The 17,016-nt window shown below is 37.8% G+C and overlaps 1 pseudogene; it reads right to left on the bottom strand.

Moving 5' to 3' along the window:
• Positions 1 to 6,653: 6,653 nt before the first annotated feature.
• On the bottom strand, positions 6,654 to 7,022 carry LOC118844352 (annotated as a pseudogene).
• Between the last annotated feature and the right edge of the window lie 9,994 nt (positions 7,023 to 17,016).

Here is a 17,016-nt window from a genome sequence, read left to right as displayed (position 1 = left end):
GTTGGCCACTGTTGTTTCAGGGTACAAAAAATAGACCACAGTCAGGCTTTCCATGCCCTAAAAAATAAGAAACTTAGGAAGAATGGATTCAAATAGCTTAAAGAGAGTCCTATGTCTAAAATGGTTGTTGGTGCCTCCAAAATAGTGACATTATTTTTCAGGGAAATTTTGACTATTTCATATAGAAATCAGACCAAAAGTATTTAGTGGTAGATACTAAAAATCAGGAAGGTGAGCTGGAGTGAGCCAAAAGGAATTAAACCAATGCTTAGTGAGGGAAATTAAAAGGAGTAATCATTACTGACAATGAAGTAATGTTTTTTCTTTTAATTATTTTTTATTTATTTCATATTTTTAGTTTTCAGCATCGATTTCCACAAGATTTTGAATTACAAATTTCTTCCCATTTCTACCCTCCCCCCCACTACAAGAGGGCATGTATTCTGATTGCCCAATTTCCCAGTCAGCCTTCCCTTCTATCACCCCACTCCCCACCCATCACCTTTTTCCTTACTTTCTTATAGGGTAAGAGATTTCTATGCCCCATTGTCTGCATATCTTATCTCCTAGTTGCATGAAAATCAAACTTTTTTTGAACATCTGCTTTTAAAACTTTGAGTTCCAAATTTTCTCCCCTCGTCCCTGCCCACCCATCCTCCTTTAGAAGGTAAGCAATTCAACATAGGCCACATGTGTATCATGATGCAAAACCCTTCCACAATACTCATGTTGTGAAAGACCAATTAAATTTTGCTCCTTCCTGTCCTATACCTATTTATTCAAATTTCTCCCTGCACCCTGTCCCTTTTCAAAAATGTTTGCTTTTGATTACTTCCTCCCCCTATCTGCCCTCCTTTCTATCATCCCCCCTGTTTATTCCCCTCCCCCTCCTTTCCTGTGGGGTAAGATATCCTATTGAGTGTGTATGTTATTCCCGCCACAGGTCAAATCCGATGAGACAAAGATTCAATCATTCCCCCTAACCTGCCCCCTCTTACCTTCCAGTGAACTACTTTTTCTTGCCACTTTAATGAGAGGTAATTTACCCCCATTTTATCTCTCCCTTTCTCCTCTCTCAATATACTCCTTTCTCATCACTTAATTTGATTTTATTTTTTTAGATATCATCCTTTCATATTCAACTCATCCTGTGCCCCGCCCCCCCTCTATATATATATATGTGTGTGTGTATGTGTGTGTGTGTATAAAATACATCAGTATTAGGGTAGCTGAAGGGAATATACATACATATATATATATATATATATATATATATATATACATACATGCACATATATATAGCAACACATCAACATGTGTATAAATGTATATATGTGTGTGTGTGTGTGTGTGTGTGTGTGTGTGTGTGTGTGTGTTCCCTTCGGCTACCCTGATACTGATGTCTCATGAATTATACACATCATCTTTCCATGTAGGAATGTAAACAAAACAGCTCAACTTTAGTAAGTCCCTTTTGACTTCTCTTTCTTCTTTACCTTTATATGCTCCTCTTGACTCTTGTGTTTGAAAGTCAAATTTTCTATTCAGCTCTGGTCTTTTCACTGAGAAAGCTTGAAAGTCCTCTATGTTATTGAAAATCCATATTTTGCCTTGGAGCATGTTACTCAGTTTTTCTGGGTAGGTGATTCTTGGTTTTAATCATAGCTCCACTGACCTCTGGAATACCATATTCCAAGCCCTTCAGTCCCTTAATGTAGAAGATGCTAGATCTTGTGTTATCCTGATTTTGTTTCCATACTACTCAAATTGTTTTTTTTTTTTTTTGGCTGCTTGCAGTATTTTCTCCTTGATCTGGGAGCTCTGGAATTTGGTGACAATATTCCTAGGAGTTTTCTTTTGGAGAACCTTTTCAGCAGAGCATCAGTGGATTCTTTCCATTTTTTTTTTTACCCTCTGGCTCTAGAATATCGGGGCCGTTCTCCTTGGTAATTTCTTGAGAGACGATAACTAGGCTCTTTTTTTGATTATGGCTTTCAGGTAGTCCAATAATTTTTAAATTATCTCTCCTGTATTTATTTTTCAGGTCACTGGTTTTTTCCAGTGAGATATTACACATTGTTTTCCATTTTTTCATTTCTTTGGTTCTGTTTTATAGTATCTTGATTTCTCATAAAGTCACTAGTTTACACTTGGCCCAATTTAATTTTTAAGGTAGTATTTTCTTCAGTGGTCTTTTGGACTTGCTTTTACATTTGGCTAATTCTCCCTTTCAAGGCATTCTCCTCATTAGCTTTTTGGAGCTCTTTTGCCATTTGAGTTAGTATATTTTTTAAGATTTTTTTTTCAGTATTTTTGGGGTCTCCTTTAGCAAGTCATTGACTTGTTTTTCATGGTTTTCTCGCATCTTTTTCATTTTTCTTCCCAATTTTTCCTCTACTTCTCTAACTTGCTTTGCCAAATCCTGTTCACATCATGCCTTGAAGATACAGTAGATAGAGTGTTAGACTTGGATTCAGCAAGATCTGGTATGGGTCCTTGAATGGGCTATAGTTCCTGTGCATCTGGAGGGTGATTCTTCTGATCTTTTATGTCTCATTTGGTTTCAGGAAAGAGCATTTGACCAGGAAAGAAAGAATATACACAACAGAGAAAAGCAATGGTAACACCATGTCCTTATGGTTTCCTATTGACTTAGGTATGGAAAGTAGGCTATTGGCACTGGTCCTACCTCTTTCAGCCACACCCAATGATTGAACCCCCAAAGCATTTCTGGTGAGAGAGGACATGAGGTTTCTTTCATACACAGAGAGATTCATAGCATTTCAATCATTTTACTTGTTGCCAGGGAAGGGAACAGTTGAGCAGTCAGTTTTATGGAAAATGGAAGAATTTATGACCATACAAAAGACAGGGAGCAATACAAAATACAAAATGGATAATTTTGATAATGTTAAATTGAAAAGTTTTGTACAAATAAAGCCAATGCAACAAAGTTTAGGAGGGAAGCAGAAAACTGGGAAATAATTTTTATAACCAGTATCTCTGACAAAGGCCTTATCTCTACAAAATATGGGGAACTGAGTAAAATTTACAGGAATTCAAGTCATTCCCCAATTGACAAATAGTCAAAGCATATGAACAGGCAGTTTTCTGAAGAAGAAATTAAACATATCTGTAGTCATATGAAAAAATGCCCTAAATCACTATTGATTAAAAAACACAAATCAAAACAACCCTTAGGTACCTCATCTCTCCTGTCAGATCAGCTAAAATGACAAAACAGGAGAATTGTAGATGCTGGAGAGAATATGGTAAAATTGGAACACTGTTACACTGCTGGTGGAGTTGTGAATTGATCCAGCCATTCTGGGGAGCAATTTGGAACTACGACCTAAGGGCTATAAAAATCTGCATACTCTTTGACCCAGCAATACCACTTCTAGGGCTATATCCCAAAGAGATCACACAAGTGGGAAAGAGACCCATATGTACAAAACTATTTACATCAGCTCTTTTTGTGGTAGCAAAGAACTGGAAATCAAGGGGATGCCCATCAATTGGGGAATGGCTAAACAAGTTGTGCTCTATGAATGTAATGGAATACTATGGTGCTATAAGAAATGAGAAACATATGGACTTCATGATAACCTGTAATGACCTACATGATCTGATGCTGAGTGAGGGGAGCAGACCCAGGAAAACATTATACACAACAGATATATTGCTTCTCTGATTACTAACTTTGATAGACTTGGCTCTTCTCAGCAATACAAGGCTCAAAGTCAGCTCCAAAGGACTCATGAGGGAAAGAGCTATGCACATCCAGAGAAAGAATTATGAGGTTTGAATGCAGATTGAGGGAAACCATCTGCTCTCTCTTTTTTTCTCTTCTTTTTTGGTTTTATTTTTTCCTTTATCATGATTAATGCCATTGGTCATAATTCTTCTTTACAACTTGACTATTGTACAGATAAATTTAATATGAAGGTATATGCAGAACATATATTGGATTCGATGCTCTCTTGGGGAGGAGAGGGGAAGGGAGGGATGGGGAGAGAATTTGGACCTCAAAAACTTGTGGAAGTGAGTATTGTAAACTAAAAATAAAAAAAAAATTAAAAAAGTAAAGGAAAAATTTCAAATTTATTATTATTTTTAAATAACAAAAATATATTTAACTTATTCCTACTTGCCAAACTACATTATTCATTTTCACTATTTCATTTCCCACCTGGTTGCTCTTCTGGACTTCATGATCTTCAAAAACACATCATTTGACAAGATATCACCTCTAGCTCACAGCCCCTGAAAGTATTCCCCACCCTAGTTGTAGGACTTCATCAGGTCATCTACATACAAAGTGCTATTTTCCTCCACCTTCCACTCTACTCTTGAGCTTCTCTTCATCTGCTGTCTTCTCCCATTAGACTTTGGCCTTTCTGAGGGCAATGATTGCCTTATAACTTACTTCGTATCCCTAGGCCTTAGCACAATGCTTGACACATAGTAGGCCCTTAAAAATGCAAATTGACCTTAGGAAAAAAACTCATAACAAAAATGCATAATCAGTTAAAAGAAATTCCCACCTTGATTATGTCCACCAGAAATGTTTGTCTCAATCTCTACCTGGAGCTGGTTGCTTTTCTGTCCGAAGATGGGTAGCATATATGTAATCACAAATTCTATGAATCGCACCAACCCGCTCATTTTAAAATTGAGAAAAAGTGTGAATTGACCAAGGTGTCAGTGAAAGTCAGCATGAGAGATAGGATTTAAGCCTTTATCTTCTGACTCTGGAGCTATTATTTCTTCAACTGTGCCATGTTGCCATCTAGTTGTCTTCCTAACAATCCCATTGATTGAACCAAAGTTTTGAGAATACTTCCCTTTCTCATAATAACTAAACAGTGAAAGTTTACATATTTTCTAGGCACTCAAATAGTTAGTTGTTGGGAATCAAGATGAAAAAAATGATGCAGCATCCCCCCTTGTTAGTTGAGATTCACAGAAGGGAAAAATCCACAATGTACAGAGATAAGTATGCATGACAGAAAACAGAGTGTGATTGCGGAATACAAACAGCTTAAGCTAAAGTCCTCAAGGTCAATTTGAGGAGGGAGAGATTACTTGTGACTCTGCAGTTCAACTACAGTTTTATGAAATTGTGTGCTGAGGAAGGATGCGGGCCCTAAGCTGGTCTTGCTGTTTCTAAGAGAAGCCATCCCATCTCCTGTCTTTCTGCCTTCCTGAATGCTATCCATTGTGGCTGGAATGTTTGTGCCCAATGATGTCTGCATCTTAGGATCCCTCAATTGCTTAATAGGGCTATTCAAGCTCTGTTAACTACACAAAGTCTTTCATTTTCCCCATAGCTTTTATCCTACCTTTTGTCTCTACTAAAAATATCTTGTACTCATTTTAAAATGTATTTTGCATATTCTTATATGTGTGCAAGTTCTACAGATCAAATGAAGCCTCTCATGCATAGAAAATCTTTACTTTTGTGTTCCCAGCATCAGCAAATTATCTGTAATGTGAGAAGTACTTAGTAAATAAGGGTTGATTGATTGATCAATAAAGATGTTACAATATAGCACCATAGATAGATGGGGCTTTTGAACCCCATGTAGACCAACCCCTCCATTTTACATGTGAAACTGAGACCTATGAAGATTAAGTGCTTATCCCATGCTCACACACATAGCAGAAAATGACAGATGCAAGATTGGGACCAATATTCTCTAAATTCAAAGCCAACGTTCTTTCCACTGTCCTACTCCAAGGAAATGAGGAAGGAGGATTCTTTTTTTTATTATTTACAAGCTTTTAATTGTTGAAGTCTTATGATCACATCATTATCAGATGTACTAATGGTATATCTTTTACACCTGAACCCTCGAAGTGAGTGTTAACACTACTATTCATATACTATAGAACATGTCGGCAAACTTTAAATCCAATAGTCTTAAAAGTGAATTCTAAGGTACAACTGAGATTAAAACAAGTACTTAACTCAGAAGAAGTTCCTATCGCTAGCTGAACTCTTCTGTGCTTCTTCAGGGTGGCAATTCAAAGATCACTCACAGGGTATGACAGGATGTTCTTTACTCAAGATTGTCAGACAAGAAAATACACTGAAATGCCTTTGCCAATTTAAAGGCACTATTTAATCAAACCATTGCAATTAAGCTGTTAATAAGTGGAAAGTTAGGAAACTGAAACTGGAAGTGCTTGAGTTTGTTTTGATTCAGCTGGCCTTGCCATTGGACAGACTGGAGCACAACTTTTTTTTTTTTTTCCAGAAGATAACCACCCACCCTCAAACATGCCACAGGTAAAAGTCTTATGAAAGTTTCTTTCAAGTAGGCTTTCCCTATTGTCTAGTAAAAGAAGCCAGATTCAATCAAAACTTTCCAAGACAAAGGTTGAGCACATTGCCAGATAACAAGTCTCTAATCAAATCTTTTAAAAGAAACAGAAAACTGTGATAGCTTGGTTGTGGCTGTAACTATGACCATTCCTTTATTATGACTGCTGAACAAAATTTTTAAAACAGCCATTCATGATCAAAATTCTCTGGTTGATGAAAACAATTTAAATAGGGTTGTTATAGTACATGTAAAAACAAAAGAAAATAAATCTCCTCATGAGAGACATCTCTTTTTCATAATAAATTGGGCAGCAGACAACTATTATTCGTTGGTGGTCTTTCTAAGGTAAGCTATCAAGTCTGCCCTTTCTCTCTCCTTCTTGATGCCTGCGTAAGATCGTTTTTTGTTCCAGGAATGTACTATTGGGGGTTTTCCAAGTATTCCATCAGCGTGTCCTCTCCCCTGGTGATACCTTGTTTTGTTTTTGTTTTTGTTTTTTTTTTTTGTTGTTTTTTGGTTGTTTGTATGTTTTTTTGTTTGTTTTTTTGGCATCTGTGTAGGAGAAGCCAGGTGGACTGGCCGGTCTTGCGGGCAAAGAACCCGTTCAGGTTGGGGCCGGTGCTTGCCTCCCTTCTTCACGGTGTAGCACTTCTGCACAAAGAACTTCTTGCCGTTCTCGATGTCGCCCATGGTGAATCCTGGAAATTAGCTGCACCAGCTCATTCCGGAACCCTGCCCTCGTTCGCTTGTTCTCCACAGTCGGCTAGACTCGCCCTGCCTCTGGAGGAAGGAGTATCCTTAAGAGAGAGGCATATCACGTATTCTACTTTGGCTGGAAAGAAATATGTGGGAAATGAAGTCATACGTAATTAAGTTGGAAAAGTAAGTTGGAGCTAAGTTAGGGACAGACCTTCGATTTCAGGCTATGGAATATGCATTTTTTTTTGATGCTTCAGGGAGCCATTGAATTTTGCTGAGCATGGGTATGACCTGGTCATTGGGAATAAAACTGTCATAACTGTGTTAAGGATGGCTTGGAAATTAGAGATTGAAGTCAAGGAGACCAATTTGAAGAACACCTCTGATCTCAACACTCCCATTTCTTTGCCTCAATTAATTTTTATTCAACATATACTAATGAAGCTACAATTAAAAGGCTATTTACAAATGGTGAAAATAATTACCTGGCAAGTTGAATTATCAAACTGTAGAAAAGGCCTTCATCTCATTTTGGAGAAGCTTGAATGGTTTATGGAAATGGTTTGACTCTTGTTGAACACCTGCCTGGTGTTAACTTAAATATACTAAATGCACAGAACTCTTAGCAGCAAAGTAATGCACTTTTGATATTCTCCAAATATTGCCTCATTTGAAAAACTTGCCAAGCTTGATCTAATTTCTTCTGTTATCTTGTATCTGATGGTTTCACACTAGAATCACTTCTGTAGACATCTTTAAGGGAAGCAGAGACAGGCAGCATCATATGATAACTATATTAAATACTTAAACTGAGAGGTAGAACACACATGTGCTTCTACTGGTTACATATCTCAAGTTCCACTTTCCTTTAGATACAACTGATTCTCTCTGACAACATATTCAAATGAATATTTGTTACTTTATAACCAATAAGCAAAAACCATTTACAACACACTGTCTCCATTATGCCGAGGTTAGAAGTACACAGAGCAAATCTACCTTTCCTGCCAAATCATGGATTGTCCATGAACCCAATGACCTTATGATGACTTCAAAATGAAAGTCTTTAAAAATAATAAGTGAATCCAACATCTATCCAGAAGCAATATGAATCTATCCAAGATTTCCCTTCTAGTGAAATGTACTAGCCTTAGGGAAGACATTGGGCAAGGCTAGATTGTAAATAAGCAGGAGACAAAGATAATACTTTTACAGAACAATTAGGGTGGAACACTGTATTTTTAAAAGATGCAATATGATAAACTACAGCATAAATAATTCTGGATTTGAATTTAGTGCAACTATGTTAAAATCTTGGCTTTACTATCTATTTAATGTGTGGCCTTGGGCAAGTGACAACTTTTTTAGATCAGAATTTTCCAGCCAGCAGTAAACTAAGAGGAGTGGTCTAGAAGTTATCAGATTACTTATATGTCCTTGTAACTTGCCATGACTCTCTTTGTCTTATAAAGAAATTTAAGAGGGTGTAAAGGCTTTCAGTAAATGAAAAGATCTTCCTCCCTATCCCCTTTGCCCATTTGAATAGGCTTTAGGTGGGGCTCGAGGTGGGGCCAAAGAAGGGAGGTCTGATTAGTTGTTTGCTCCTAAGTAGGCCCCAAACCCCTACTAGGTGCTAAGCCAATGTGGGTGTGAAGGCTTCAGGGCCATATGGGGAGTTACTAAGATCAGAGCCAATGGTATGTGCCTAAGTTCTGGACAATCAGATGATGTTCTAGTGGATCAGATGACATCTAAGGACTGAAATAAAACAAGACAGCAGAGTGGTTTGCTTGGAGCTCTCAGTCACTGGAAGAGTGGCATGTGACTCTGTGCAAGCCATTATTAAGAACTCCCTGGCTCATAAACCCAAATATTGGGGAGGCAGAGCCAAGGTGGCACCAGGAAAGCAGGGACTTGTGTAAGCTCCCCGCCAGGTCCCTCCAAAAACCTATAAAAAGTGATTCTGAACAAATTCTAGAACTGCGGAACCCACAAAATAGTGGAGGGAAGGAAGGATCCAGCCCAGGACAGCCTGGATGGCCACTGGATGAGGTCTGTTATGCACAGAGCTGGGAGCGGAGGAGAGCAGAGCCCAGCGTGGCCGGCCATAGGACCATCCAGACCAGGAGCCGGGCGGAACGGGCCCTAGCACCCTGAATCAGTGAGCTGTGGCAGGTACCAGACATCTCAACCCACAAACACCAGAGACAACAGCGAAGGTAAGTGGGAAAATCTGCGGAGGACAGAGTGGAAGGAGTTTGCAGCAGAAGTGGTGCAGCTAGAGAACTACAGCTGCAGTAGCTTCTGGCCCCAGGCCCACCTGGTGGGAGGAATTAAGTGGCAGATCAGAGCAGGAGTGCACAGTCTGCTTAAGAACCCAGTTAGGACCTGGCTGGTGGATCTTGGGGTAGGAGGAGTGCTGGTATGGCAGAGCTGGCTGTATAGAAATAACTCTAAAAACAACAGCACATGCCCTGAAGCTTGGAACAAAGTACTCATTACTCTACAAGCAGTCATACCCTGACAAAAAAACTCAAGGGTCAAGTAAGTTGGCTGGGAACATGGCCAGGCTAGCAAAAACGCACCCGGATTCAGTCTCAGACTTTGGATTCTTTCTTTGGTGACAAAGAAGACCAAAACTTACAGCCAGAAGAAGTCAACAAAGTCAAAGAGCCTACACCAAAAGCCTCCAAGAAAAACATGAACTGGTCTCAGGCCATGGAAGAGCTCAAAAAGGATTTGGAAAAGCAAGTTAGAGAAGTAGAGGAAAAATTGGGAAGAGAAATGAGAAGGATGCAAAAAAACCATGAAAAACAAGTCAATGATTTGCTAAAGGAGACCCAAAAAGTACTGAAAAATATACTGAAGAAAATAACACCTTAAAAAATAGACTAACTCAAATGGCAAAAGAGGTCTAAAAAGCCAATGAGCAGAAGAATGCCTTGAAAGGCAGAATTAACCAAATGGAGAAGGAGGTCCAAAAGACCACTGAAGAAAATACTACCTTAAAAATTAGATTGGAGCAAGTGGAAGCTAGTGACTTTATGAGAAATCAAGAAATTACAAAACAGAACCAAAGGAATGAAAAAGTGGAAGACATTGTGAAATATCTCATTGGAAAATCCATTGACCTGGAAAATAGATCCAGGAAAGATAATTTAAAGATTATTGGACTACCTGAAAGCCATGATCAAAAAAAGAGCCTAGATATCATCTTTTAAGGAATTATCAAGGAGAACAGCCTTGATATTCTAGAGTCAGATGGTAAAATAGAAATTGAAAGAATCCACAGATTGCCTCCTCAAAAAGATCCCAAAAAGAAAACTCCTAGGAATAGTGTCCCCAAATTCCTGACCTTCCAGGTCAAGGAGAAAATACTGCAAGCAGCCAGAAAGAAACAATTTGAGTATTGTGGAAACACAATCAGGATAACATAGGATCTAGAAGCTTTACCTTAAGGAATCAAAGGGTTTAGAATATGATATTCTGTAGGTCAATGGAGCTAGGATTAAAACCAAGAATCACCTACCCAGCAAAACTGAGTATCATGCTCCAAGGCAAAATATGGATTTTCAATAACATAGAGGACTTTCAAGCTTTCTCAGTGAAAAGACCAGAGCTGAATAGAAAATTTGACTTTCAAACACAAGAATCAAGAGAAGCATGAAAAGCTATACAAGAAAGAGAAATCATAAGGGACTTACTAAAGTTGAACTGTTTTGTTTACATTCCTACATGCAAAGATGATGTGTATGATTCATGAGACCCTTGCATTAGAGTAGCTGAAAGGAATATGCATATATATATATATATATATATATATATATATACATATATATACACATATATATTTGTGTGTGTATACATATATGTGTATATATATGTATATATGCAGGTATATATATACACATATATATGTGTATATATATACATATGTATGTATATATATATATATATATATATATATATATATATATGTATAGACAGAGGGCACAGGGTGAGTTGAATATGAAGGGATGATGTCTAAAAAAATTAAATCAAATTAAGGGATGAGAGAGGAATATACTGAGAGAGGGAGAAAGGGAGAGATAGAATGGCATAAAAGTGGCAAGAAAAAGCAGTTCTGTAGCAAGGGAAGAGGGGGCAGGTGAGGAAGAATGAGCAAATTTTGCTCTCATCAGATTTGACCTGAGGAGGGAATAACATACACCCTCAGTTAGGTATCTTACCCCACAGGAAGGAACAGGAAGAAGATAAAAAGGTGGGATAATAGAAGGGAGGGCAGACAGGGGGAGGAGGTAATCAAAACAAACACTTTCGAAAAGGGACATGGTCAAGCAAGAAAATTCAATAAAGGGGGATAGGTTTGGAATGAGCAAACGTAGTGTTTCACAACATGAGTACTGTGGAAGGGTTTTTCCTATAATGATATGTATGTGGCCTATGTTGAATTACATGCCTTCTTAGGGAGGGTGGGCAGGTAGAGAAGCAGGAAGAGAATTTGGAACTCAAAGTTTTAAAAACAGAAGTTCAAAAACAAACAAAATAAAGGTTTTTGCATGCAACTAGAAAATAAGATACACAGGCAATGGGGCATAGAAATTTATCTTGCCCTACAAGAGAAGAACGGAAAGGGGGATGGGAGGGTAGTGGGGTGACAGAAGGGAGGGTTGACTGAGGAATGAGGCAACCAGAATATATGCCATCTTGGAGTGGGCAGGAGGGTAGAAATGGGGAGAAAATTTGTAATTTGAACTCTTGTGAAAAATCAATGCTGAAAACTAAATATATGAAATAAATTAAATAAAAAAATATAACCCCAAATGTTGATGCTTCCCTGGTAACTATGAATTTTGATTTGGTCTGTTTATATTGTGTATGTCTATAATTTGTTTGTATTTGCTCTGAAGTTCAAGGTGCTGGGTTTTCCTCCTGAACTGGGTTATATTTGTATGTGTGATTAAAGTAAGATTATTAACATTAACCCCATAACTTTTCTCACTAAAGCAGATCAAAAATTCTGTCCTGGCAGCTCTTGTTGCTGGTCTTGTTGGGTTTTACTCCCCACAACAGTAGTTCTCCTTCAGCTCTCAATCTATGAGCCTATGAATCTGTTATGGAAAGATAGTAATAACAATAATAATAATAATAATAATAATAATAATAATAATAATAATGATAATGATAATGATAATAATAAATGTGGCAGAGTGGATAGAGTGCCAAACCTGAAGTCAGGAAGACTCAACTTTGTGAGTTCAAATCTGACCTAACATACTTAGTAACTGTGTGACTCTGGCCAAGTCACTTAACTCTATTTGCCTCAGTTCATGTTCTGTAAAATGAGCCAAAGAAGGAAATGGCAAACCACTCCAATGTCTCTGCCAAAAAAAGCCCAAAGAATCAGTCATGACTGAAAAATGACAACAACAAACATAAATAATCAGAAACATTTACATGGCACTTTAAAATTAAGAAAGTACCATATACTAACATACATAAGCAAATGTATATAAATACGTAAGTGTGTGCATATCTCTTAACTAATCTATCTAGTCTCATTTTATCCTCATATAACCCCTATGAGATATCATTAGGGACATTTTGCAGGTAAAAAAGCAAAATTTGATAGAGACAGGATAAATGGCTAGTTTTACAGTGGTAATAAGTGATTGTAACTGTACTCCAACTATGGCCTTTCTGACTCCAAATCCTGTACACTATTCTACCTAACTGCATCACTAGCTATTGCCTTCCTCTACTTCACCCACCCTACTTTTCTGTAAGGACAGATATAGCATGTTCTCTCTTGGATATATCTAAGAGCTAATGATTGTGAATGAATTTGCATTCTATACTTTGAAATTTCTGAGGATTCAGCTAAGCCAGCATGAATATAATGCCTCACTTGAGGGATCTAATCCACACAAAATACAGTGAATTAACAGGAAGCTACTAATTCTTTCAGATAATTTAAAGGTAGCTCATTTCTTCTATGGTAACTGGAAACCTTGTCCCAAAATCTACATACAATCTAATTACTTCTAGAACAGAGGGTTTAGGGAAAGTGTTCTTTGTTGAACTGGTTCCTAAATATGAACATAACTCAGATTAGTAAATTTAAGTCTTCTCAAGCTGATGTGGCTAGTTCATTTGTTGGTCACTAGATATTAGTGAATTCCATTGCTAAACATTTGAGCCAACATGTGTATCTATCTTGGCAGAACGTTCAGAATATGTCCTGTATGTCCAATACTTATTTTTTTAGGAACTGACAGATTCCTAACATAGTACACTCTCCTGTAGTGCTTAAAGCTCCCAGTAATCCAAACAGTAATTTCATTATTCTATTAAAACCTATTTTAAATCCCAGTCATTTCTTCACCAAGGATAGGATTGATTCTACTGATCAGATTGAATGTTTGTTGGAAATAGGAATTGAGAGACAGAGGAAAGAAAGAAGGAAGGGAGGGAGAAAGCAAAGAAGGAAGGAAGGAAGGAAGGAAGGAAGGAAGGAAGGAAGGAAGGAAGGAAGGAAGGAAGGAAGGAAGGAAGTGATGGTTGAAGGTGTATGTTTCAAGTAGTGGCACTTACACAGTTGTTATGATAGTTCTGCAATATGAAATGGTGCTGAATACCACAGAGTCATAGAATCTTTGATAATAGAAATAACAATGGACTTGTAATCAGAAGATGTAGGTTTGAATCTTGGCAAGTCTGTGGCCAAGTAATTTCATCTTTCTGTATTTTATTTTCTTATTTTAAAGTAAAGGAATAAAAGATCACAGCTTGAGAACTGAAAGGGACCCTTGAGGTCATTCTGTGCAACACTATCCCTTTATAGATGAAGAAACTGATTGCCAATTACATTAACTCATCCAAAAGTTACATAAAACCAGAAATCAAATTCAGTTTCCTTAATTCTACAGCTGTCCCAACCTATCTACACCAACCTACTACCTTTAAGATACTACAGATTTTAAGAATTTGAAAAAAAAACTTAAAGGTTATTCATTCCAAATGATCCAAGAATCTCCATACCTCGTCCCTGACAAGTATCTTCTAGTCTATACTTGAAGATGTTCAGAAACTGAGACCCCAATAGATCTTTAGAGAACCACCATGTGGAAAAAAACACCCCACTTTGCTACAACTTAGAAGATGGTGGGAGAATGGATTTTCTGTACATTGTTATAAGTCATTTAAGGAAGAAATATTGCTTGGCACATAGAGATATATGTCCTTAATGGGGAAGTTGAGTTCTTGATATGAGTCATTTCTCACAAGTATTTACACTAAACAAAAAAAAATCATGATGTATTTACAACTGCTCAGTTGCTAACCCTGGTGACACTTTGTAGAGTTTCATGGGGTGGGAAGAGAACATAAGTTTCATTCTGTTACACAAAATACCTATAGTACTGATAGGTTAAAAATGGTTTAGTTCAAAGAGTATGGTCACCTCTGGGTCTTCTAGATATATAGGAATCTCACCAATCAGGATCATCTTGGCTGCTACATGAGTCTGTTACTTCATATTGAGTTTGCAGAAAATATTAAGTTTGCAGATCATCTGCAAATGAAATGCACTCTAGGTTTGTATCTACTATCCAACACCTTTACAGAAGTTTTCATAAAGAAGGGAGTCCTACGCAAGAACAAATAATGATACAATCAGTATCCCAAATGACATTAATATTCTATTTCAGTCCTGCACTCAATGGTTTGGCTTCTCTTGACCATAGAAGATGAGAAACTCCCAAAGGAAAATCTTGCTTCAGATGAAAAAAGGAAAATAAGGTGCCAAGCTATCAGCAAGAACCATGACTGTTGACAAAGAGTTTCATGTGTCGATCTTCATTTTGATACATTAATAACTTTGTTTACATTTGTGATAATCCAGGATCCAAGGGAAATGCTAACTGTTATTGTAAATTTCATTCAATATAAGCTTATTAATAGTTTCAGGACTGCATGCAGATTTCAAGAACTCTAGCAGCATAATTAAATTAGGATTGTTTATGCATGAAGTATTTAAAGTCTGGAATTACAGGCTATAACAATAAAATAGGGTGATAATTAATGATAATAACTCATTACCACAGAAATGGGACCAAACTAGAGCAGTAATGATATTTTTATTTGCACCAGTACTTTATGGCACTCCAGATTACTTAGTAATTCTATGAAGTTAATTTTTATTACTAATGAAAACTTTAGATTGATTCCACTGATTCAACAACAACAACAACAAAACAAACAAAACCCCACCACCAAAAGAATAGTTTATCTTTCTCATATACCATTTGGAAATAGAGGCACTGAAGTATGCCTCTTTACTTGACAAGGCTTTCTACATCCAAACAGAAGAAGTTTAAACCCTATTGTGTGTCAAAGCCTTTCCAATGCTTTTTAGTTCATGGATTTATAGTTGTCAGACAGTTTAAAGAACACAAAGGGCAATATTCTCATTTTATAGAAAAGGAAGCAGAGACATAGAAAGCTCAATGATCACCAAGATAAAATATTCCTGAGGTTCTGCTTGGATACAGAACTCAGGAAAAAAAGTAATGGGTAGAAGGCATTAAATGGTCAACTTGGATCTGAGGCAAGAGTGGAAATGCCCTAATAAGGAAAACTATTCAGAAGGAAATATCCTGCTTTGAGAAGTAATGCTTTCTTTTCTCCTAGAGTATCCAAGTAAATTCTGCATGGATGCTTGTCAAGAATATTAAAAAATGGAAGATCATGGCTGGAAAGCAGGGACTTGCTTAAGCTCTCCACCAGGTCCCTCCAAACAGCTGTAAAAAATGGTTCTGTCCATATTCTAGAGCTGCAGAACCTGTGAAATAGCAGAGGGAAGCAGGGGTCCAACCCAGGAAAACCTGGATGCTCACTGGGAAGGATCTTTCACGTGGAGCTGGGAGCAGACTGGAGCACAGCCCAGTGTGGGCCATGCCAAGACCAAACAAACTGGGAGCTGGGCGGAACAGGTAGTGGGGTCCTGAATCATTGAGCTGTGGCAATTACCAGACTTCTCAACCTGGAAACACAAAGACAAAAGATAAGGTTAGAGTGAAAGGAGTTCCTATTGGCCACTGCCCTGGAGGTGGCAGAGGTGGTATAGCTCTGAGACTGCTCCCAGAGCTAGAGCTACAGTAGCTTCTGGCCCCAGGCCCTCTTGGTAGGAGGAATTAAGCAGCAGATCAGAGCGGGAGTGCAGAGCCTGCTTGGATCTGGGTTGCAGTCCTGGTTGGTAGTTCTTGGAGAAGGAAGAACACTGGTGTAGCAGAGCTTGCTAGGTAGAAGTAGCTCTGAAAACATCAGCACAACCCATAAATCTTGGACCAAAGTACTCTCTACTCTATAAGCAGTCATACCCTGACAAAAAACTCAAGGGTCAAGTAGTTGGCTGGGAACATAAATAGGCACTGAAAATAGACTCAGATTCAGACTCAGACTTTGGAATCTTTTTTTGATGACAAAGAAGATACAAACATACAGCCAGAAGAAGTCAACAAAGTCTAAGAGCCTAAATCAAGAGCCTCCAAGAAAAACATGAATTGGTCTCAGGCAATGGAAGAGCTCAAAAAGGATTCAGAAAAGCAAGAAGGGGAGTAGAGGAAAAAGTGGGAAGAGAAATGAGAAGGATGCAAGGAAACCATGAAAAACAATTCAATGACTTGCTGAAGGAGACCAAAAAAAAAATACTGAAGAAAATAACGCTTTAAGAAATAGACTGACTCAAATGGCAAAAGAGCTCCAAAAAGCCAATGCGGAGAAGAATGCCTTGAAAGGCAGAATTAGCCAGATGGAAAAGGAGGTCCAAAAGACCACTGAAGAAAATGCTAACTTAAAAATTAAATTGGGACAAATGGAAGCTAGTGACTTTATGAGGAATCAAGATATTATGAAACAGAACCAAAGGAATGAAAAAAATGGAAGACAATGTGAAATATCTCATTGGAAAAACCACTGACCCGGA

The sequence above is a fragment of the Trichosurus vulpecula genome, chromosome 3, assembly GCF_011100635.1.
Source record: "Trichosurus vulpecula isolate mTriVul1 chromosome 3, mTriVul1.pri, whole genome shotgun sequence".
In the NCBI taxonomy this organism is placed as follows: domain Eukaryota; kingdom Metazoa; phylum Chordata; class Mammalia; order Diprotodontia; family Phalangeridae; genus Trichosurus; species Trichosurus vulpecula.
The sequence above is the reverse complement of the archived record's forward strand: the minus strand, read 5'-3'. Positions and strand labels throughout refer to the sequence as shown.